Genomic DNA, 23,613 nt, shown 5'->3' with positions numbered 1-23,613 from the left:
TTACAATTGCCAATTATAGATGAAGAAAATCAGCGAAGCCAAATAATTCATTTGCTTACACTCAAGCTGAGGTGACGGCGCTGCAGATAGGACTTAGGTTTAAAGGTTTTTCTCTACAACTGAGCTACTGTCTATTGAGCACATTCTTTAACGTCTTTGAGCCCAGGTGTTCTCAGCTATAAATGAAGGATGATTATGAGGGTTCAAATAGCTAACACTTAGTAACCGTTAATGAAGGCATAGCAGAGGTGATCATTATTATTACTTTTACTATTCTGTTACTATTACCATATTCATGAGTGCACTGCAACTGTACTTCAGGGTAAAAATCATCTAGTTCAGTGGAAAGATTCGATTTCTATTTTTATATTCCAACTAATACCTGGCTCCTTCATAATCGACGTGGACAATAATAAGGTCCAGAGAAGTTTCCACACACTTCATCAAGCCTTTTGTTTTGACACATTGCCTTTTCATATTCTCTTGCCTCAACCTAGAATTCCATTCCATTACTCATTCACCCTTTAAAGAGATGCTCCTCCTCATTCAAGACACATCTCAAATGCTATTTCTATTGTGAAATTCTAATTTTATGTTCCACTGATAAGTTAGTTGCTCTCCTCTCTGAGTTCGCACCCATATTTTAGCATGAATATTGTACTGCACGAATACGGTACTGCACTTTTCTATTTACTTTATTGTTGCCTCACTCTATTGCAGGCTTTTTGGAAGCAGAGTCCATGGTTTATTCATGCCTGTATTTCTACTGTCTGGCAACATACTCAGGGCAGGATATGTTTGTTACATGGCATTTCCTATTTTGTCTTTCATAAACTACACATGAAAAACATTCACAAAGTCTTTCCAAGCTTTTTCAAACACATGGTTTGAGCATTATTTTATTATTATCATTTAAAAGGTACACAATAGAAAGTGACTGCAAATATTCATCACTAAGTGAAAAACAGTAGATTCTGGTTTTAACTAGATCAGGTTATTAATAAAATTAATTGAAAATTAATCATGTACTTTAAAAAGGGGGGTTACTCCTAGAATATCTGTACAGACATTTCTATCATTGGCAACCGTGGTAACAAAAGTTGTTTTTTTTATTTGTTTGCTTTGAGGAGTTTCTTCGGTAGATATATGTGGATATTTTTATTCTCTTTAGTTTTCCATGAACATAATCTCTGCCACTTTATCCATTCCTTCAATAAATTGATGTGGTCTCTTCTAAAGTCACGTACAGATTAATTTTAGCATATTGAGCCAACAATATTACTTTCAGTTCCTTATGGCCAAAATCTACGTTTCCTTCTGTTTCAGAAATACTTTTGTAAAGTGCCATCTCTTTCATCCTTTAAAGGCTGTCTGAAATCTCATATGAGTTACCAGGTATCATTGCATATGTATCTAAAAATAATGGAGAGACTTCCCAAGATATCTTTATGGATTCAATACATGTTGTCCAAAATATAGAACACTTTTTTGAACACATCTAGAAAGCTGTGATATTAGATCACAGTTGTCTTCAGGGTGGCTTCTTGGAATTTACAAAAGTTTCGGACTGAACGTGAATGCATAGATCTTTGAAGGTCGTTTCATGTTATGCCCTCAGACTTGGACTTGGGAAGAAATCATTGTTACAATGGGCTATGTATTACAGTATGACCTGCACGTTAACATCAGGTCATATAACTCATGTTATAATGAGTCTATCATTTTTGAATATATAGTTACTCATCTGGAATTATTTTCTGTGAGATCCAGGATCTTGCTATTACTCCATTGCCACTAATGTATCAATGTAGAAATAAGATAACAACCTAAAACTATTCTATTCTAAAACTAGACAAGAGCTTGCATGTATTGGAAAAATATCTTGCTCAGAAGTGTTAGAAAAAAATTGTGCACCTACCCAATCTTAATCTCGCATGAGAAATTAGAAGGAATCGCCATTGTGGCAGAAAAGAAAAGAGACCAAAAGAGAGAGGTCTGTCTCCATTTCTTCAATGTGCTCGGAGGCAATAAAACCACGCAGAAATCCGTGAGATAATTGGAACAAAGAAACCCTTGACAGTGTGGCTATAATGAACACCTTCGCACTCTTGTGAAGGTTCTTATCCCAAAGGTACCAGAGAAACACAGAGAGCTGCTGGACAGCAAATTTTAGAAATAAGAAGGTGAGAATTGTCTGTAAAAATATCCTTGGGCAGATGACCCAAGACTAGGAGTTTTTCCCCAACGTCCTTTGAAATAGTTTTGTGCCCTATAAGAATGACAAGAGCTTGATAGGGTGGAAAACCCCGAAAAAGTCTGAGATTAATTTTCCCACCAACTCACTGGGATGGGTGCTTCAAAGAGAAATTAGACCAAGTTACAGACAACAAAGTTTAATATTTGTACACCCATCTATTGTAATGTTCCTTGAATTAGCACAAGATTAAGATACATCCTCTCTTTCATACAAACCCACCAAAGGCAGATTCCTTTCTAGGAGTATGGAAGTATTCTTTCTGAGTCTTGAGAAAATCACATTCACATGCATGTGTTTTAGAACACAAGAGAGTAAACCGAATTCCTTTGTATTGATAGTTCAGTATGCATGTCATTTGTCCATAAATTAGATTTTAAATGGCCTCTTGTGATACCATATTGCACTTGATCTTAGCCAAAAGGCCGAGAAGCGATGATAGTGGTAACCATATTGAAGAGTGAGTCGTGAATGACAATTTGCAATGTGCTGTAAAGTCTTTCTGGTGCCAACCAGTAGCTAATAAATGTCCCAGGCATCAGGTCGAAAGGGTTAATTAAGCACCAGCGCTTTCCTTGATTTATCCCTGAAATCATTTTGCAATAGTATCAACTTTATTTTGCTATTATTCAGGTAAGTTTCAGAAAGTATAATCTCGACAAACTGAGAAATCATATCCCTATGCCATTTCCCAGTCTTAGAGTAACTGTAGGTATGCTGGCCAACTTAGTAGCAATTATTTTGGAAAATACCGGAGTTGGTAATAGAGGCACTGGCTCAAAATGATATGATTCCTGAGTAATAGAATCTATTTGGCAACTGGGATGGACAGCAGAACTTGTGCCTGAGATCTCATTAGTAAATAGTCTTGGGAGATTGTCGTCAGGCTCTAAGTGGCAAAAATGAATGACAGTGGTGCACGATGTTTTATTTGCTATGCAGAAATTTCCCTGCAGCCTAGTTTGCTTCACTTCACAGAGGTTATCACTAAGTTGAATGTTCAGGTACAGAGTCAACGTGATCACGCGGGCTCTCCTCAGACATTTCTCATATCAGAATATCCAAAAGCAAAAAGGAATTGTCAGAAAGCTTTCAATAGAGATACGTTTGTAGAGCCAGGTGAACGATCTGTATCTTGGCCTACTGTACATCTTGTAGAGGCATTACAAAGTATTCCCACCAAAGGGATTTCTGTACTTCTTAAATCCATAACTTAACATATAAAAGGTAGAGAGTGATTGATTCAGACCCTTCCAATTAGACAAGCGTTGTTTAAAGAATGGAAAACAGCTTTCTCAGACATAGACTCTGGTTTGTCTCTGAGTAAACAAGAATGCTTGTTATTAACAAAGAATGATAGATTACAATGAGGATGACCTGAAGAATGGGCTTTGTAGCCTTGTGACTATAATTAGGAAAATTCTTATTGAATTAAAACATGCACAGAAAATTTAACTGTGAGTCCCAAGTGAGTCCCAAGTGAATATCTAGGCTGGTTAGTAACCAGGAGATCTATGGGGCTCTAGGCTTAAAGACTTTAGGAAATCACTTTTGAAGTTTAACGTACCTGTCCCCATAATGTATATCTCATTTGAACCACCACCACCACTGACTAATCTCCAAGAAAAACACATTTGTAGCATCTAGGAAATGTTGCATCTGTTCATGCTCATTTTGCTGGAACTTCCACACCCTTCGCAAGTCCCGCTGCTTGAAAAGTATGTTCTATTTTGTATGTAGCCAATTCCATTTGGCAAGCAATGTCCTGGCCATCTGCAATTGATGCATAACTAGTTTTGTTAATCGCTCCCAACAACATTCACTACATTTTTTTTTCTCATTTTCAATTAATTGGTCCCAGGTCATTTCGTCTTGCAGGGAGCTGCATTTACAGGTAGCTAACACAACTAAGATGACTGACACAAGCTGCTGGATACCTGAGCAGTGAGCCCATCACCAGAACAAGTACGGCCCATTAAAGAGCTTTGTGCTGAGCCACCATGAAAGCCGAAGCATTGACAGTGTCTTCCATTATCCACAAACTGCAGATAGAAGAAAACAAAAACCCAACTATCAAGCACAGCAAGAAGTCCTTATATTCTTGAGCCTGGATGGTCTTCTTGGTCAAGAGTCTGATAATGATCAAATACGAGAGTAGGCGCTCCATAGAAATAGAATAGAGGAGGAAGCAAACCTTCAGGTAGATATCTCCAGGTCTCTTTTGGATTTTCATTTTTGCTCTTTTAAAATTCACAGTGACGTGATCTTCGAGGGCCAGGTCTGTGTATTTCCTCATAGGCCTTGAGGACATTGTAATGTATCTGTAATCAGATGGCTAAATATTCTGGGGAAGGAAGAAATAACCAGAAATACATGAGGATACCAGGAAGAATAGAAGATGCAACTTCATGTTTTTAATGTCACAGGAAATGTTCAGTTATAAAGAAAGATCACTGACCTGACGGTTGGCTGCAACAATACTTTATACGTACATAGAAATCGCATAATGTTAAAATGCATTTACCATATACTATTTAACGATAGCCTCATAAGAATTCAGTGAGGTGGACAAACATCAATATTTTGTAGATTAAGGGGTTGGAGTTAAAACAAAAGAATGGGCAGGTCCAGGATTACCTGAGGATTAGAACTAGTCACCAGGCCTCATGTCCTGACCTCTGCCCCTTCCTTTTGCGCAAACCACACAGTTCTGCTGTAAGTATCTGCCAGATGGTTTTTTTTTTTTTTCCTTTGGTCAAAAGTGATAAATTATCTGTGAATCCAGAATATTTCTAACCACTTTAGGATAAAATCGAAATTCTGTCATCCTACTTTGTATCCATATATTTATTTCATGTAATTCTCACAAGACTCTGTGAATTAAAAGGTTTGGGAAAATTTTTTGCATTTATCACCTGAGGAATATTAGACTAGAAAAGTTAAGAGTATAAGTTATACAGTTAGTAAGTACCTAGATTATATACATCAAGCAAAAATCCATCTTTATTTATTTTTTTCAAAATCTGCAATAGTTTTTTACGTATCTTTTTAGTACCTATGTGAATAATTTATGAGTTGTTTTTAATAAAGTTACAATAGTGACTACAAGTTGATATATTTTTGGCAATAATGAAGCACTCGTTACAATTTGACATCAAAGTGCACATATAAGAATTAAACAAATCTCTAGATCCAACCCTATCTCATCTTTGCAATTGCTCAGAAGATACGTGTCAGTGAGGAAACCTCAGGCAACATTTTTCTTCACTTGAGTGAAAATCGAGACATATTTTGATTTTTTTGTTTTTGGCTTGTCCCTCTGGTTTCCTTTACCTGTTTGACAGGTAAAACATGGAACATTATTTTTAACATTAATAACTTTGCAAAGAATCTAGAATTAAATGAATTTCTTAATGTGTAGGCCTTATGATCAGTTACAGGGGTTTAGAGAAACTAATGAAAATAATATATCATTTTCAAATAAATAATTGAATAGCTTTTTGGAATACAAGAAAATGTGGCATATTAAGAAATCAGAACGTATTTTGACTGATCAGCGTTTTACTGTGGAATAAACATTACGCTCATCTATTATGGCAAACCAACTTTCTTACTCAAAAACAAAAATAAAAATGTACTCTTGTGGAAGAATAATAATTCATCATAAATGAATGAACACCTTCAACAGGTACGATAGGATTTCATGCATTCATTCATCACGTATTGATCATGTGCCAGCCACTATTCTTGTTGCTTAAGACACATAGTGAAAGAAACATTCTAGTGCCCTTCTCGTGAGGAGCTTCCATTCTGAGCCCTATGACAGTACCATTCAGATGAGAGATGACATCCATACTTTATGCTGGCTGAGACACTGCCATTTCTTTTTCATGTATCCCACACCACCCCACTAGTACCTCTGTAAGAATTCTGCCATAGAGTCCTGACCTGCATTCACAAATTTGTTTGCAAATATATTCTAAATCTTTTCTTGCTTTCTTCCTGGTGACTTTTCCCAAACAGCTCTTATTTGCAGAACTGTGTTAATTTATGCATTCTAACCTCTATGTCAAAAATAACTTGGTTCTCTTGGGTGAAAAGAAAAAAATCTCACCAGGAGTGACCTGCCTCTTTATCTTCATCAAGAGGGACTGTGAAACAACTTGAGATCTTTTACTGCCAGCCAATCCCTATACTAATGTAGCATTTCACAGGATTTCTGCAATAACTATCTTTGGGTCTTCTCATAAGAGCCCTATAATAGCCATAAATATTCCTCAGGAGAGCAAGATAGAAGTTGAAAGGCCTATAATAGCTATCATAAATGAATAATAAAATGTAGAAAGGACAAGCCACCATGAAAATGGGAAATGAATATGATGACGTGTGTACTGTATTTGAAGTAATTATTGGAGTTTTATATTTACAGAAATTCTCCACAGTTTTTTGTGGTGTCGGCAAAATTTAGCAAAGGCTGCATATACTGTAAAATTGGTGGCATGAAAAGACGTGGTTCAGCACAATAAAACTTCAAAAGCTTCTCTTCATGTATCTTTTAGAATTAAATCAAATACAACCATCTCACTACACTGACTTCTGAAATTTATCAGTCCTAACAACAAATTCAACGCACTCAAAGCATCAAAATAAACTTTGCTTATGGGCGTCAAAAAAAAAAAAAAAGTGACAAATAACAGAACTTTGCACTATCATCAGAACTCATCAAGTAACTGGCAGGGGATTTTGACAGCTAAGATGAAAATGTGATTTGTGTGGGGGTAGGGGATGGGAGAGTGTATATGTTAAAGAAGGACATTTTAAAAATGAATAATCACTACATGGCTCTCGGTTAGAGAAGCAAGAAGAAAGAAAAATGCATGCAACATTATGTTGTACTTAGTAGGAAAAGCAATTTCTAAAATCCCAGTGGAAATGGAGAAGTAAGACATATGTTATATGTAAAGGAAGCGTGTAATGTTTCCTAACTAAAAGGTTGTTTATCCCGCCAGGAAAAGAAAATTATAAAGGAACAGCTATGAGAAAGAAGAAAAAATTTCTGGGAATCTTGAGAGAAATCACTGAACAGAACAAAGAATCCTTTTGAAACGTTGGAGTGAAAGCAGTCTATCAGTCCTTACTAACCTGCTGTATACTACGCTGAAGACGTAAGGGCCTTTTTTCCACTTGTAAAGGTTAGCATATAGGCAAGTCTCCTTTTCAAATGAGAGATTAATCATGAAGAAACCTGTGGGGAAACATTTGATTTACAATCATCTGTCTTTGCGTCCCAGAGTTCTTTTTATATTAATTCCAAGAAAGACCTTTAGAAAATACCTTTAGAAGAGATTTGCTCAAAGAAGGTGTTTTTATTTAAGGCAGTTTTCACGGTTACAAAGTCTTAGGATCACACAAAGTGTCTTTGACTCCATTCTAATTTGTTGCTTCCCAAAGTCTCCAGCATCTGGCCTTCCTTTTCCATGTAGCTTGTCAGCCCATTAAGTGGATTCTTTTATATCAATTCTTGCAAGAATTATCTTCTTTCCAGTCCATTTTGCCCATGCCAACTAGATTAACAATCCCCACCTACAAATTTCATCAAGTAGCTTCCTCAAATCCTTCCACTATCTCAGCACAACCTATCTTTTTAGCCTCATAAATATTCCACACTAGTCAAAAATCATTGACTCCGTGATCTAATCGTAAATGCCTATTTGTGTATGCCTAATGTGTATGCCTATTCTTTATTCCACATTTGTCTCACCTGTCCAAAAGAGTAGGTTCATCTCAAGTTCTCTATCATCTATGAACACTTGGTTGACTATAGCAACTTCTGTAATGACTGAACCACTCATAAGACTTTATTTTGAGTGTCTCACATTGTTTATATTTCTGCGTATCTTCTCTCCTAAAGTATATGGCTGATTTCTGGAATTTATTATTTTGGTAAAACACAATATTTTGTGCATAGTTAATCGGAATTAATGATACAGGAGAGGTAGCATGTCCCTAGATAGACAGGGAGGTCCCTGGTGGTATAAACAAAGACAGCTATATCCTAAAACTTCAGGTTTTGAAATCACTCCTCTGCTCCAGGACATAATATAAGAAGGTCTTGAGGTTAATCATAAAATTCATTTTGGCCTGACAAACGGAGCTGATCTGATAGCTAAAGAGTGGGTTACTTTGCTAATTCCTTTAGGATGGGCAAGCAGAACAAACCTGGTAGACGAATTTCATTAGAAGGCGCCAGTTCCCTTCTTCAAACAGCTCCCCTTCCCCAAGCAGGCAAGGGAAGGTATAAAAGTAAGAACTTTTGCCTCAGTCATGGGGCACCCCCATTTGGGACCCCCTCCCGCTTGGGACCTGCAACCTCTTCTGCTGCCTCTAATAAACCATCCTCTTTTTAAAACTTTTTGCCTCTCCCTGGCCCGTGTTTCCATTTGGCTTCACAAGATAAGATCCCGGCCCACACTCAGAAACTGCTAGCAGATCCAACGTCACCTACATCATTAATAGGGCCTTTTTTTAAGCCCCAACTTATAATTTCTTCAAGTTGGGAAAAAACAATGAAGATATGATGGTATAAATTTGATTCCTGCTTTTGGTTCAAAGTAATTAACTCAGAAGTCTGGTTATAATGGAAACAAACACTCAATTGGCTAATTTTTAAATTTGAAAATCTGATACAGATTTCTCTATTTAATTTACTTCTGCTGATATACATGAAATTGTGTAAAACTATGCATATCTGGGGCTTCTCATCAATGAAGTACACCACCTAGCCTCTTAACTCTGTCTTCTCATTTACACAGTGAATGTAAAGCTTTCTGCCCATTCTACTTCTTAAGACTATTGAGAGAAACAAATGTAATAACAGGTGTCAAATTAATTTGAAAAGTGTATGCAAATGTGAAATATTTTTATATGCTGGTGCAGGCCTTTAGATTTTTTAGTGTGCTCTGATGCTGATGAATTGATGTGGCAGTTAGCTTTTTTTTTTTTTTAATACAGTACTCTTAAGTCACATTTTTAATTTTTTTTTCTTGTTTTCCTCTGCCTATTGGCTTTTCAAGATATATTGGCTACATCTAGGGCTGAAACAATTACTGTTAAAGTATTACATACAACTTGATCAAACGGAACGGTTTTGGCAATCTTAATTGAATTCATTAAATTCATATCCTGTCCTACCATCAATATCTTGCAGGGAGAGCAGATCCAGGCTTGGGTGTTTCTCCTTTGAATGCGTAATCATAATGTCTGAAATCAAAGACTAAACATTTTATCATGTTTGTTTGTAATCAAAGATCAATAAAACTTTTATATACATATACGTAAATTATCAGACTTTGTCCACCCTATATTTATGTCCTAGTGGTGTCCAATAATAAGCATTGTTTTCTACATGATGTTTATCAAATATAATTTGATAAATGTTGAACAGACTGAAGAATGGGTCTTACAAAGGAAAATCTAAGAGTTTATATTTTATTATTTCGGCCTGACTGGCCAAGTCAGTACTTACTCAATGTATTCTGTGTTGTAGAAACAGTATGTAGTCTCTTTTTTCCAACAAATATTTATATTGCCCAATTCTGTGATGAGCACTTGCAGAGTTCCTGATTATACCATATACAGAGGTAAGCTATTACCCCAGATCGAAAAAAAGTGTTTGCTCTTAAATTCTCAGTTTAAATCTCATCTTTTCTTTGAGATTTTTCAGGTTTCTCAAGCAGAATAACCTACTAAGTAGTTCTCCCTACTTCACTTTCTTAGATATTTGTCTGTGAATTATATGAATTGCTTCATAATTACCTTAATGGTAAATATAACTGTTATGGACGTTAGATACTGAGTTTCATGAGGTCAGGAACTTTGATTCATCTTTGTGTCACCAAAGTCTGGCATATATTCCAGGCAAATATTTAGCATATAGCAAATATTCATTAAAGGAAAAATAGGTTTTTTGTACGTAGATGCAAATAGTATTTACTTCATTAAAATGTGTATCTCTTAGGAAATACATTATTAAAATTGAAGATTTCTATAAAAGCTTTATCAAAATCCAACTTTTCTTTCTCCAGAATGTGTCTTAGTTAATCAAATCACAAATCTGTTTTAATCTTTGCTCTCTTTCAAATTTTAGTTGCCATGACAATATGAATTGTGATGCCATGACAGAGGCGAAGTGTAGATGACAAGTTACATTTACTGAGACCCTCTCCTGTGTTTCCTCATTGTTTTTTGCATAGTGGCAGAATCGACTATGGTACATTTAAGCAAAGATCAGTTGATGCCTGGGGTGAATATCCTCAGATATTAGACTTATAGTAATAATACACTTGACAGTACTTGGAAATTCATGGATTTCAAAGTGTCCCCATTTTGCTCATTGCCACAACAATGACTTGATTCTGGAAAAAATGTTTCATAGATAAAAATTTGTCATCTATTACCATTCATCTCACATTCTCACATTTGCAAGCTGTTTTCTCTGCTATGTAGTCAGGGTCCTTTTCTATTCTACCAGTGACTCGTTCACATTACTGCTGTCTGTCATAAGCAAAATCTATTAGAACGTATTTTAACACTAAACTAAAATGGGTTCAAGCATTCTATTTCACTGCCAATTTTAACTGTAATAGAATCCTAATCAAATGAATAACTCATTAAGCCCAGAGTTTCAGGTATCAATAAGAAAGCACTGGAGGTAACTTGGAGGGCCAAAGAGCCTTAGCGGTGATCCTAAAATTACAGTGCATATGCAAGCACTAACTTCATTGATAAATTTAAGAATTGTATGCATGACTCATTTCTGTGTTTCTTTCATTTAAAAATACAAATACAAATTATCTATCTATTTATCTATCATCTATCTCATAATACTGCAACTGAATTAAATTGCTTTCAGTGTACATACACATAAAAAACAAACTGGTTACCTTGTATAATACATTTATTCTATATTTTATACTTACAAAGTATATCTAAAAAGTATAATTTCTGAGAACTTATGTGAATGGGACTGTTAAGTTTTATTATAATAAAATATATGGTACAAGTTAGCGGTTCAGGGATTAAGCATTTCTGGAAGTTATTCTCTGGAGATAATAGTATATACGCTCTTTTTCTTTAGGAATAGGTTAGGTTTTTGTTTGTTTGTTTGTTTGTTTGTTTTTGTTGTTGGTGCTATTGTTGAACTTACCACATTTTAAAAGACAGTATCACAGATGAATGTTTAGAAATACAGAGTTAAATTTCCCTTCTATAATGTCTTTAGGATTTTAAGACCCTTATAGCTCAATTAATATTTCTTTTCAGAAGTTTAGATACTGACTTGAGGCTGTTTGAAATAAAGTGACCTTAAGAATACTTTCTTGCCTAAGGCTAGGAGGACAAGACATAGGGCTTTGTGAATTTTCATCAGGCAACACAGTATCAGCTTCCTCAGCTGAATAAGGTTTAATAAGGCAGCAGAAGAAAATATTACTACTGCTACTACTCTTGTAGCTCCTAAGCCTATATTGCATTAAAAGAAAAGACTCTATTGGTATACTTCATGAATTCTGACATCAGCACTGCAAACTTTATCAGTGACTTTTTTTTCCTCTAATTTGTACAACTCTTAGAATCTTTTTTAGCAATTTAGTATTATTTTGGTAAAACCTTGGACTAGCCATACCGCTACCTCTTCTCTCTGATGGGGTGGGCAGACAGATAGAAATAAGCAGAAGAAGGATAAATTTAGCCCCAGTGAGAAAGCACTTTGCTGCAGCTCCTACTTGGGTCCAGGCCCCTTGCAGCTGCCCAGCAGGATTCCAGGCTCACATGTACAGCTATGGGATGTGTTTGTACATCCCCCCAAACCAGGGAGATTTGTTTAAACATGCCCCTAAATCAAAGAGGTGTGTTTACACATGCCCCTAAATCAAAGAAATGACTGTTAAATGCCAGAGGACCAAGCAACTCAGGGGGAGAAAGAGATAAGAGAAGGGACAGGGGGAGGCAATTCTACCCATAGAAATAAAAGCCTTCACACACTGTAAGACGGAGCTGCTACCCTCCCTTGGGTCAGCCCACGCTATGTCTCAGAGTGTACTTTCTTTTACTAATACATGTCTGGCTGTTTAAGCTGCACAAAATTCTGTCTCTTGATTGAATTCATTCCTTCAAAAAAATGGACAGCTGAGGTTCAACATCATTTTCTGGTAGCATCTTCAACTTGTTTCCTGAAAATAAGAACAAATCCACTTGGGGGTGGGGAAGGTTTGACTATACAGAATAGAATAGGTACGAAATAATACTAATCAAGGTTATACATTATAACCTTGTATAAAAACTGTATTAAAATTACGCTTTGAGCACCTCTTGTAATTCCGGAAGTCGAGCGTGACTTGTATTCATCTTTTGTTATTGGTATATATTATTACAATTTTAATACAGTTTTTTCCTTTCTTAAAATTGTCTACATTTTTTGGCACCTTCTGTATATATATTTAGCTATAGTCCACAGTCAATTTTATTCTACTTCAGCTTCAGATGTATAGCGTATTCGTCAGGCATCTACACAGTCTACGAAATGATCTCCCTAATAAGTCCAGTGCTCATCTGGCACCTTAGATAAACTTTACAACATTATTGATTGTATTCTTCAAACTGTATTTCATATCCCTGGGACGCAGCCTAGAGAAGGAGCCCTCCTGCAACCAGGAATAGGCTGATCATCTCAGGGAAACCCAGGAAGTGACAGCAAGTGAGGCCCAGGGCAGCGGGGGTAGTAGAGATGAAATGGGAATTCCTAGTCTGTTTACAGAATAGGTAAAAGGTCTCCAGTCCTCATCACAACATTGGCTGTTAGATGGTTGGAGCCAGTTCTTGCCTAGGGAAACAAGAAAAGGTAGACCTTTCTCCTTTAGAGGGATTGAATAAATTGGGCTTAATTAGATCAATTAGTTTTGGTATTGGCAATTTAGTTAAGCCCTTCTCGTTATGGCATTGAGGGTTTTCTCCAGATAAGAACTTGATCCTTTCCACTCTTCTTAAAAGGTAATGCTAAAGAAAATAATACTCAAATTTAATTAAGATGTTATCATACACAATATTTCTAAAACAACAATAAAATATTAAAACAACAAATAAAGCTACTAAATGAAGTTAGATATTTTTCTCTGTAGTTGTTTTATTCTTAAAGTGCATCTCCCTATTAAGAAGCAATGAAATGATCTCTTCAAGAATCAATAATCATTCATCATTATGAATTGTCATATAAATAATTAAGTGACAGAAAGTTTAGCTCATTGTTTCAATTCGAAGACACTGGCATTGTAACAGTTAACAATTTTTATTTTATTTTTATTTCTTTTAAGGAAATGTAGCAACAAGAAAATGGAGGGTCCTCTATGTATTTTGTTTTAGGTGGTGGAAAATGAGCTATCCGTTCTCTTAATTTATGGCAGGGTTTTATTTTGCCAACAAATGGCTCACCTTTCATGATCTAATGCATAGTTCTAAGTAAAGGAATAATATTCAGAAGTGCTGGTTGAACAAACCATTTCTGCCTCTTAATATTTCATTTCAATTCATATTAAAAACCACGTTATAACATATACAACTTAATTTTACTAAATCTTGCTTTAATATTAAAATTCTAAATTTATACTTAAGTTGCAGGTTCTTATTTTAACTTAACACTTTAGCCTTAACTTGGATTTGAAGTGTATAAACCCAACTGCTTCTCCCAGTTGGCGTTGTCTTGAGCCAACACTAATTATAGACTAATTTTTTCTCCAAATAGGACCGAAGAAATATCTGGTATCACAGAATTTCACATAATTGATAAATTATAATATGGATAAGTAAAATCTCTTAAAGTTTGATTTGAAAGTGCATTTAACTCGTAGGTAAGAATACAACCTGTCTTTAATTATGGACAACCTTAGAGTAGAAATCCAATTTTTCAGAAGTCTATGGATGGAGGCAGTATTGCTACTCTACTGATACACAGATCCAAATTCCCAAAAGCAAGTAGAAATGATAGACAATAATAACCAAAGTATTTAAAAAATAAGAAATAATACTTAGAATAATTATCTATTATACCTCTACTATAATTTTTCAAATTATTTGGGTTTGATTAGGTGTAATTTATAAAACGCCAATGTTTTTAGCAACTGGAATATACTTCATTTTATTACATATTGGATCAACATACTTCATCTGATGATGTTATGTATCACATAAAACATTAGTTGTGAAAGTTTAGTGTAGAGATCCAAGATCTTAAATTGTATAAAAGTATGCTATGTGTCTCAAGTTCCACTTTTTTATTTTGTACAAAAATGATCAATACCACACAAAAGAAAAATAAAATTACTGGTATGTTATCAATAAAGTAAAAGCTTTACATTTTCTAATTTAATTATTTTATGCATTTGAATTATATCTTGAAATCTGAAAGAAAATAATATAAATCCTTAAATTCTGAATATAAATTTTGATAAACAATGAAATGAAAAAATTGTTCTTTCACCAAAGAGTGCAGTGGCATATGCGAGCTCCATATTTCTCGAATCAGGCTTTGTTGGTATTTTGTCATTGTTGTTGCTAGAAAAGTTAAATATGCCACTATTGGAGCAATATCAGTGGCAATGAAGAAGTACCTCCAAAAATCTGTTTCTCCATAAAAACAGAACACTGGGGGGGGGGGGGGAAGAAAAACAAACTTTTTTAGAATTGTTGAAATTAACCAAAGGCTTGCATAAATTTGCAGTGTTAATTCAAGAAAAAAGTGCTGAATTGGTAAAAAAAAAAAAAAAGAAAAGTGAGATTTGTGGCATTTTTACTTGCCTTATTTCAATTGCTCTCTCCCCAGCTACACAGCAGCCTTGAATACCAAGAGCCCCACAATTATAGTGATAGCCAGCAGTACAGGAACCATGTAAAACAGCAGATGGATTTGGACCAGCTCAAAATCCTCATTCCAAGACAATCGTCAGTGTTTGGAAGTTCCCTGGAAAATCACACTCCTAGAGGTTGTATTTATTTGACCTGACTCTGAAATTGTTTTTTGCTAAGAGATTTCTCCTGTGGGCATTTGTAGAAGACAATCAACTGCGATTGCTTAACATTGCAGCTGTATGAAGTGATAACAGTAGGGGCTAATAAGGATTTGACCAAAAAACTGAAAAAGAAGTGATAGAAAATAAAATATCATCAAGGGTCTCCTAAAGCTTTGACATATTGATGGAAATAGAAAAAGTAATGCATATATGTACACGTGTACACATCCAGGAAAAACCTAAGAAAGCCCTGACATCTCACTTTAAGATGACCACGAAGCTCTGTGCAAGAAAGAAGTTGAAGCTAAGACAGAATTGTAGACTGTTCACCTGAGAATTGAGTGTGTGATTCAACAGGCACTAAGAGCCTCTTTGCAAAGGCCCGGAGACTTGTTAGTTCAAGATGTTTCAGGTAAAACAATCTACACTGTCGAGAAGCTCCAGAAACTAAATAAGATCAACTCAAAGGCAGCCATATCCAGACACATCACAATTAAACTGGAAGATAACAAAGACAAAGAGAATCTTGAAAGCAGCAAGAGAGAAATAAGTGACACATCACGCAGGAATCTTTAATACAATGAAGTCAATTTCTTATCAGAAACCATAGAAGTTAAAAGGTAGTGGAATTACATATTCAAAATACTGAAAGGGAAAAGATGATCATCTAAGAGATTATCAGTATATCTAGGAAAATGAGTCTTCCAAAAGTAAAGGAGAATTTACGACATTATACATAAAGAAAAACCAAAATAAAATTGTCACATCAAAGCTGTCCTACAAGAAATGCTAAAGGGAATCCTTCAGGGTGAAATGAAAGAATACCAAACAGGAACTCAAATCCACATGAAGAAAGAAAGATATCAAAACAAACAACAACAACAAAAAGAAAGACATGTGGTACAAGTAAATATATATGTAAATATACTCGTAAAACACTATTTTGTTTGTAATCCTTTTCTTCTCCTATGTGATGTTACAAAGCAATATCTACAAATCTATTTTGAAGGGTATATAATGTACAGATGCAATTTGTATGACAATAACACAAAGGAGGGAAGTAATGGTGCTATATAGGAGCAAAGTATTTATGTAAATTAAGTTGGTATTAATTCAAACTGGACTGTTATAATTAAGATGTTAACTGTAACCCCAAGGGAAACCACTAAGAAAAAATTTACAGTAAGTGAAACACGGATATTAAAATGATACACTAGAGAATGTCTACTTAATACAAAAGAAGGGGGGAATGGGGGATTAGAATAACAAAAAAGACATAGACATATAGAAAAAAATAACTAAATAGTGAGCGTAAATCCTTTATTATCAGTAATTACACTGAATACAAAGGGACTAAAGATTTCAATCTAAAAACAGAGGTTGGTAGAATGGCTTAAGAAAGAAAAATCCAACTATATGCTGTCTACAAGCAATAAACTTTAACTTCAAAGACTCAAATATATTGAAAGTAAAATGATGGAAAAAAATATACTAGGCAAATAACAACCAAAAGACATCGGTGATGGCTATAATAATATCAGAAAATGTAGACTTTAAGATGGAAAATGTTGCCAAAGAAAAAGAGAAAATACTATAATGATAAAAACGTTAATCTATTAGCAAGTTGTAAAACATAATCATTTACACAATATAACAACAGACCCCCAAAATACATAAACCAAAAACTGACAGAATTGACGGGAGAAATAAAACATAAACAGAAAATTCAACGATAACAATTGGAGACTTCAATACTCCATTTTAGTACTATATAGTACATTTAGACAGACGATCACCAAAGAAATCAAAGACTTGAAGAACACCTAAAACAATTAGAGCTAACCGACATCTATGACTTGAGAGCCCAAATAGAAAACCTTATGTTTATGGTCAATTGATTTTCAACAAGTGTTTCAAGACAATAAAGTAGAGAAATAATAGTCTTAAATAAATGATGCCAGAAAAACCGAATTTGGATACCTACCTCATATTTTATAAGAAACAACAAAAAACTTACCAAAAACCTAAACGTAAGAGCGAAATTATAAAACTCCCAGAAAAAAACATACATGTAAATCTTTGCTACATGGAGTAGGCAATAGCTTCTTGCATGTGACAACAAAAGCACAAGCCACAACAACAACAAAAAAAGATAAATTGGACTATGTCAAATTTTAAAATTTTTGTCCTTTAAAGGACAACATCAAGAAAGTGAAAAGACAATGTACAGAATGGGGATAAATATTTGCAAAACAAAAAGGACTGCAAGTCAGAGTACATAAAAAGCTCTCATAACTCAACAATAGAAATTAAATAACCTACTTTTAAAATGGACAAAGCATTTGAATAAATATTTCTCCAAAGGAGACATAAAAATGGTAGATATGCACACGAAAAGATGCTCAACATCAATGACCTTTAGCAAAAAGTAAATCAAAACCATAATGAGAGACCACTCCATATCTACTAAGGGAACTATTTAAAAAAATTAGACAATAACAGTATCAGTGAAGAGGTGATTGACAAAAAGAACCTTAATACACTGTTGATAAAAATGAAAAATGGTACAGTTGCTTTCGAAAACAGTTTGAGAGTTAATCAAAAAGTTAAACACAGTTACCATATAACCGACATACTCAAGAGAATAGCAAACATAAGTTCACACAAAAAGCTGTAAATACTCATAAATGTTCATAGTAATATTATTCACAATAGCCAAAAAGTGACATAACATAAATAATTATCAACTGAATAAACAAAATGTGATATATCCATATGATGAAATATTATCCAGTCATAAAGATGAACATAGTACCAATACGTGCTACAATACGTATGAATTTTGAGAACATTATGGTAAATGAAAAAGCCAAACACAAAAGATGGCATACTACATGATTCCATTATTATGAAATATCCATCATAGGTAAATCCAGAGACAAAATAGGTAAGTAGTTCCAGGGGCTGAGGTGAAGGGTGAATGGGGTGTAATGTCTAACTGATACAGCATTTATTTGGGGGTAATGAAAATTTTCTGGAATTTGATGGTAGTGATGGTTGCACAACTTTCTGAATATTCCTAAAATCATACTGATATACTTTAAAAATGCTGATTTTTATGGTATGTGAATCATATCTCAATAAAAGATAATTGGGGAAAAGTCTTTTTTTCTTTTCCTCCTGTCTTTTAAAAGATAGTCTCATTCCTGCATTTTTTTATTTTACTACTTCTGCTGGGAATTGTTCTTACCAGCCCAAGGTTAAATTTCCTATTTGACTTCAAAATTGCACTAGAAAAAGAGAGCAAGAACAAGAGAGAGAGTGAAAGAGATATGTAGAATTAGTGGACTTAAATGGATTTAATTCATATAATTTTTAGCTTCATAAAATTCACTTGTATAATCTTTCTGCCTTTCTGGCTGGAAATATAAAAACACATTCAATAAGAATATTCAAACACAGTCTCTTCATTATACTTTTACCAGGAAATGTCCCTTCATTTCTATCAAGTACCTTTTAATTTATAGAGCTGCAATGATCAGGAAGTTCACCACTTATCATACATGGCTCGTAAGCAATTGACACGTGTGGCATGCGTGTAAAATACACACTGGCTTTTGAAGACACTATGAAATAAAATGTAATGTGAATATCTCATTGATAATTTTAACTTAATGTGTTGAACTGATAATATCTTTGATGTATTGTGTTAAATAAAACTGTATTAATGGTGATTTATCCTTTCTTGAAAGTGGCCACTAGAAAATTGAAAATTACCTATGGGCTCATATTACATTTGTATTGATCAGTACTTGTTAGGAGAGCATCTTCCCACACAGACAATCAATCTTGAAACCTGAAGTGTCTGAACATTATTCTTTATTTGATAAATTTAAAAAATATATATGTGACTCTCAGCACTCCAGTCACTTTTAGAGTGAACAAATACATTTATCTATAAAACAAAGAATACATCACACATTAAAAGAGTTAGGTATATTTTAAAATTATTATTTACCCTTCATTTCCTCTACTCGCATACTTTATTGTAAACTCTGAATGAAGATACTTGTATATCTAATAGCTCTACTCTTAGTTTCTGTAATTTGGGGTTAATATAAAGGGATTTGCAACATTTGATAAATTTCTAATTTACTAAAAAACTAGAGTCGTTAATATATTTTTAAAGTGTGTTCAATTGTCTCTCTTTTCCTCTCCATTGTACACTTCTTCACCCTGTCATCACCTACCCTCTAGCTTCCTATTTGGTTTGGCCAATAAAATGCCAAGAAAGAAGGAGAGAAACTCTGGGCATTTATTTTCCTGTTTCTCTCACGATCAACCTCAGTTTGAGCTTGGCTGAGTTTCTCTGCCTGAAACCAGAGGCTGAAAAGCAACCCCTGTTTTATACCTGTGGTTCTCTCAGTGGGATCTGGTAAAGAAGTAGCTGTCAAAGGCTTCCCACATGGGTCAGTTCTTCATCATTCCTTGCTCCCTTAACCTTGGCAATATTTCAGTACAGAGTCCTGCCCTTAAATTCTCTTCAGTCACCAGTTTGAATGCACCACCTGTTTTCTGTCAGACCCTTGATTGACACAGAGAGTATCCTATCTATGCTGTATCTATTATTTCTACATTGGACTCATCTAAGACTCAGTGTATTTAAGGATAAAAACCCCGAGGGGACTCATCTCCTAAAGTGTGAGAGATTGGATTTTTGCTCTTAGAGGTTTTTAAAGGTTCCTGAAAAGTTTTATATTTAAGTTTTTCCTCTAGGTCCTTAATATTATTTTGCAACTCCTCCTAGATATCTGTGTAAGAGACTAAGATATTTTTCTTATTTTGGTAAACTTATTTTCCCACAGAGGCTATCCCTGGCCAGGATGGAAGTTTTCTATGTTGTTTCTCATATGTCACAGAATATAATCTCCTAGATAAGTGGGCATCAAATATTTTTGATTATATACTATTAAAATAACTTGCAAAAGCAATGTACCTCATCACGTATTTTAACTTGACGTCTAAAATATTTTATCCAAAATTTAAATATAGCTGCAAGGGATGTTATTTTTTTGTATTGTAAACATAGATATTTTAACATATTGCTCTCACATAATTCATTCATTCATATATGTTCAATGGTATCAGAATACCACAAGAATTTGGTGTCATCAGCATTCAATTTAAATGTTGATGAAAAAGCTCTTCATCAATAAATGGGAATTTTATGTCATTTTTCTCTTCTCTTTGTACTCATATTTCCATTTCATTTCACTCGCAGAATTACAACTTAATGTAGTCTTTTTATTCTTGGAAGTATTTTATTGATACTCCTTCATACTTTGCTGAAGAAAAAATATGTATAAATTAACGTTGAATTTCCCCCCATAACATAAGCTCTATGTGTTAAAAAGAAAAAAATAATAATTATATATATACATATTTTTTCTCTTGCATTGAGGTCCAATTTCATTGCAAATCAACATAAGTATATTAAAATTTTAACATATTATTAAACATAAAAGTAAAAATGTTTAATTATACACACATTTCTTAATGAAATGAGTATGGTTCCTTCCAATTTTTTTTATATCCACATATAACTATTACTTGTTGCTAGAACAGAAATAATTTAACCTTAAACCACCTCTTTTTTGTTTTCTTCTTGGATATTTAAACATTGAGAAAACTTGTTCACATAAATAATTAATGAGAATAAGAGCTTTGTTATGTCAATACCACTCAACTCTTTGACTCCTACGTGTCAGGGAATCACCTGACCTGGGAGAAAAAGAGCTGAGCTGGGAAGTGTCGGAGTAACCATTAAATCAAGAAGTCAAAAATGAAAGAGTTAAGCCTTTTTAATCACTTGCTGAGATGGTATAAGGCAGAAGGTAAAACTGAGACCAAAATCAACTGCCCCATTACCCCATGGAACAGCACACAGGTAGAGAGCCACATGGATCAGTACAGACTTGGGCTGTCACATTATTGGAGGAGCTCTGAAGAAAAGACTCTGGCAATTCATGGACAATCATGGATGGAAGGGAGGATGGAAGGGGGAGTGAAGAGGGAGGGCTAGGAATGGAAATGTATTTGATACTGAGTCAGAGTGGGGAAAAGTGTCTCAGGTGTCTGCCTCTCCCCACCTACTGAGGCGTCAACAGAGGAGCCTGAGAATTGCTTCTGCCCAAAGCCTCAGACAGAGTCTTCAGAATGAAGACTCCAAGGGCTAGGAATGCAAATACACTAAGAGGGTGGGGGGGCGGGGAGGTGCGTGTTGGCTTGACTCCCTGACCGTAACTCCCGTCAGAGGCTGCAATGCATGGACTGTGCACCAAGTCTGGTGTGGAGAGGGCACCATTTCCCCCTTAGGCCTGCCAGACAAAGCCTTTGTAACTGCCTACAGTTATCCCTAAAAATATCATACACGGTTTTTTAAACCAGGGGCCAGACTCCTAAGTTACATGTTAAATATCTCACTGATCTGTCATCAAAACTTATGCTTAATGATATTTCAGCTGACAACTGGATCAGTCATCTTTCAATTATATTGAAAGCAAATGTTTTCAGTTGACATATTTAAAACGTTCAGCAGTTATTTTGCAAAAGTATTTGCTACCAAGTTGTTAGAAAATGTGGGTAGGAAAGAAAAACCAAAACCAAAAGCCTCCACAGTCAGATCAATTTGGGGATATGGAAATCAATCCCTTGGGATTATCTACACACTTTCCCTCTCCTAAGCTCATCAGGTACCCCAAAGGGGTGCAGGTACTCAGAAGATTGGCATGATGACACATAGTTAGCAAATGGAAGAACCAGGGCACAAATCCTGGCAATCTGCCTGGACAATCTAAGTTCTTTACTGCCTGAGGTACAGGTTTCAAGATCTGCCTTCATGGTTTGATTTGGCCGTGTAAAGAATAAAACGTTTTACTTCCCACACCTGCTTTCTTAGGAAGTTACTGGACTCTACTAGTACAATATGGATGTAACTCAGAAGGATGATATTCACAATGACAGGCGTGCAGCAGATTAAGAGAGCCACGAGTCCCGTTGGCACCAAGAGGGGAGAGGCAACAGTGGAATTCACCGAGGAGGTCATTCTGCCAGGTTTTGGCAGAATTAAGTTGTTAATCTCCCAGGAGCAAACAAAATGGTGTCTTTACTCCTACACAAAAGTCAATTCAGGTGGATTCAGTATGAAATAAAAAATTATGTACATTTTCGAAGAAAATAGAGAAAAATAGCTTGATATCCTCAAAACGGGAACATTTCTTAAAGAAGATACAGACAAAAAAGAGCACAAACTCTTAAGGAAAATGGCATTATATGTTAAAAACTATATGAAAAACAAAAACAAAAACATGTGTTGACCAAACGTCTGTTTTAAGTGAAAATAAAAGTAATGCAGTGAAAATGTTTAAAAATTGAATAAATGTATATTCTTCGTATATACATTTATTAACACATCAATAAGAAGAAAAACAATAGTAGAAAAATGACCAAATATACAAAGAAGTTATCTATAGAAGAGAAAACCAAAATAATACTGGTAATCAACAAAGTGCAAATTATTAAGCAACAAAGATATAGTTAAAACTCTGCAGTTTCAAAAAATTTTATATGTCTGACAGCTTCAGCTCTTGGCAAGAATTTGGAGCAATGATATGTGGGTTGTGAAAGTGTAAATTGTTGAAAGCAATTTAGTAAGTCATTTGGCAGTATCTATTAAAATTGAAGATATATGTATATGCCAATAACCTGATATATATACATATATATACGTATATATACACATATATCTCAGTGATATATATACATATATATACGTATATATATATGTATATATATAACTGAGATATATGTGTATATATGTATACACACACACACACACACACACACACACATATATATATATATATGCATACACACACACAGAGGGTGCCAAAAAATGTATATATGTTTTAAGAAAGGAAAAAACTATATTAAAATTTTAATACTCAATATATACCGATAGCAAAAGATGAATGCAAGTCATGTGCATACATTTTTTTTTTGGCATCCCCGGTATATAGATATAGAGCTAGAAATAGAGATAGATAGAGATAGAGATATCCCTGAGAGAATCCTTCTTGAAATTCACAAGTATGCATGTATAAAAGTGTCCATTGGAGAAATGTTCGTATTAAAAAAAAAGAAAGAAAGAAAAAAGAATCTTAAACATTCATCAACTTCAGAATAGATAAATAACTTGTGGTAAGTTCATGGAGTAAAATACTACTACACAGCTGAGAAAAA

The sequence above is a fragment of the Rhinolophus ferrumequinum genome, chromosome 4 (assembly GCF_004115265.2).
Source record: "Rhinolophus ferrumequinum isolate MPI-CBG mRhiFer1 chromosome 4, mRhiFer1_v1.p, whole genome shotgun sequence".
NCBI classification, from domain to species: Eukaryota; Metazoa; Chordata; class Mammalia; order Chiroptera; family Rhinolophidae; genus Rhinolophus; species Rhinolophus ferrumequinum.
This window is presented reverse-complemented; position numbering follows the sequence as displayed.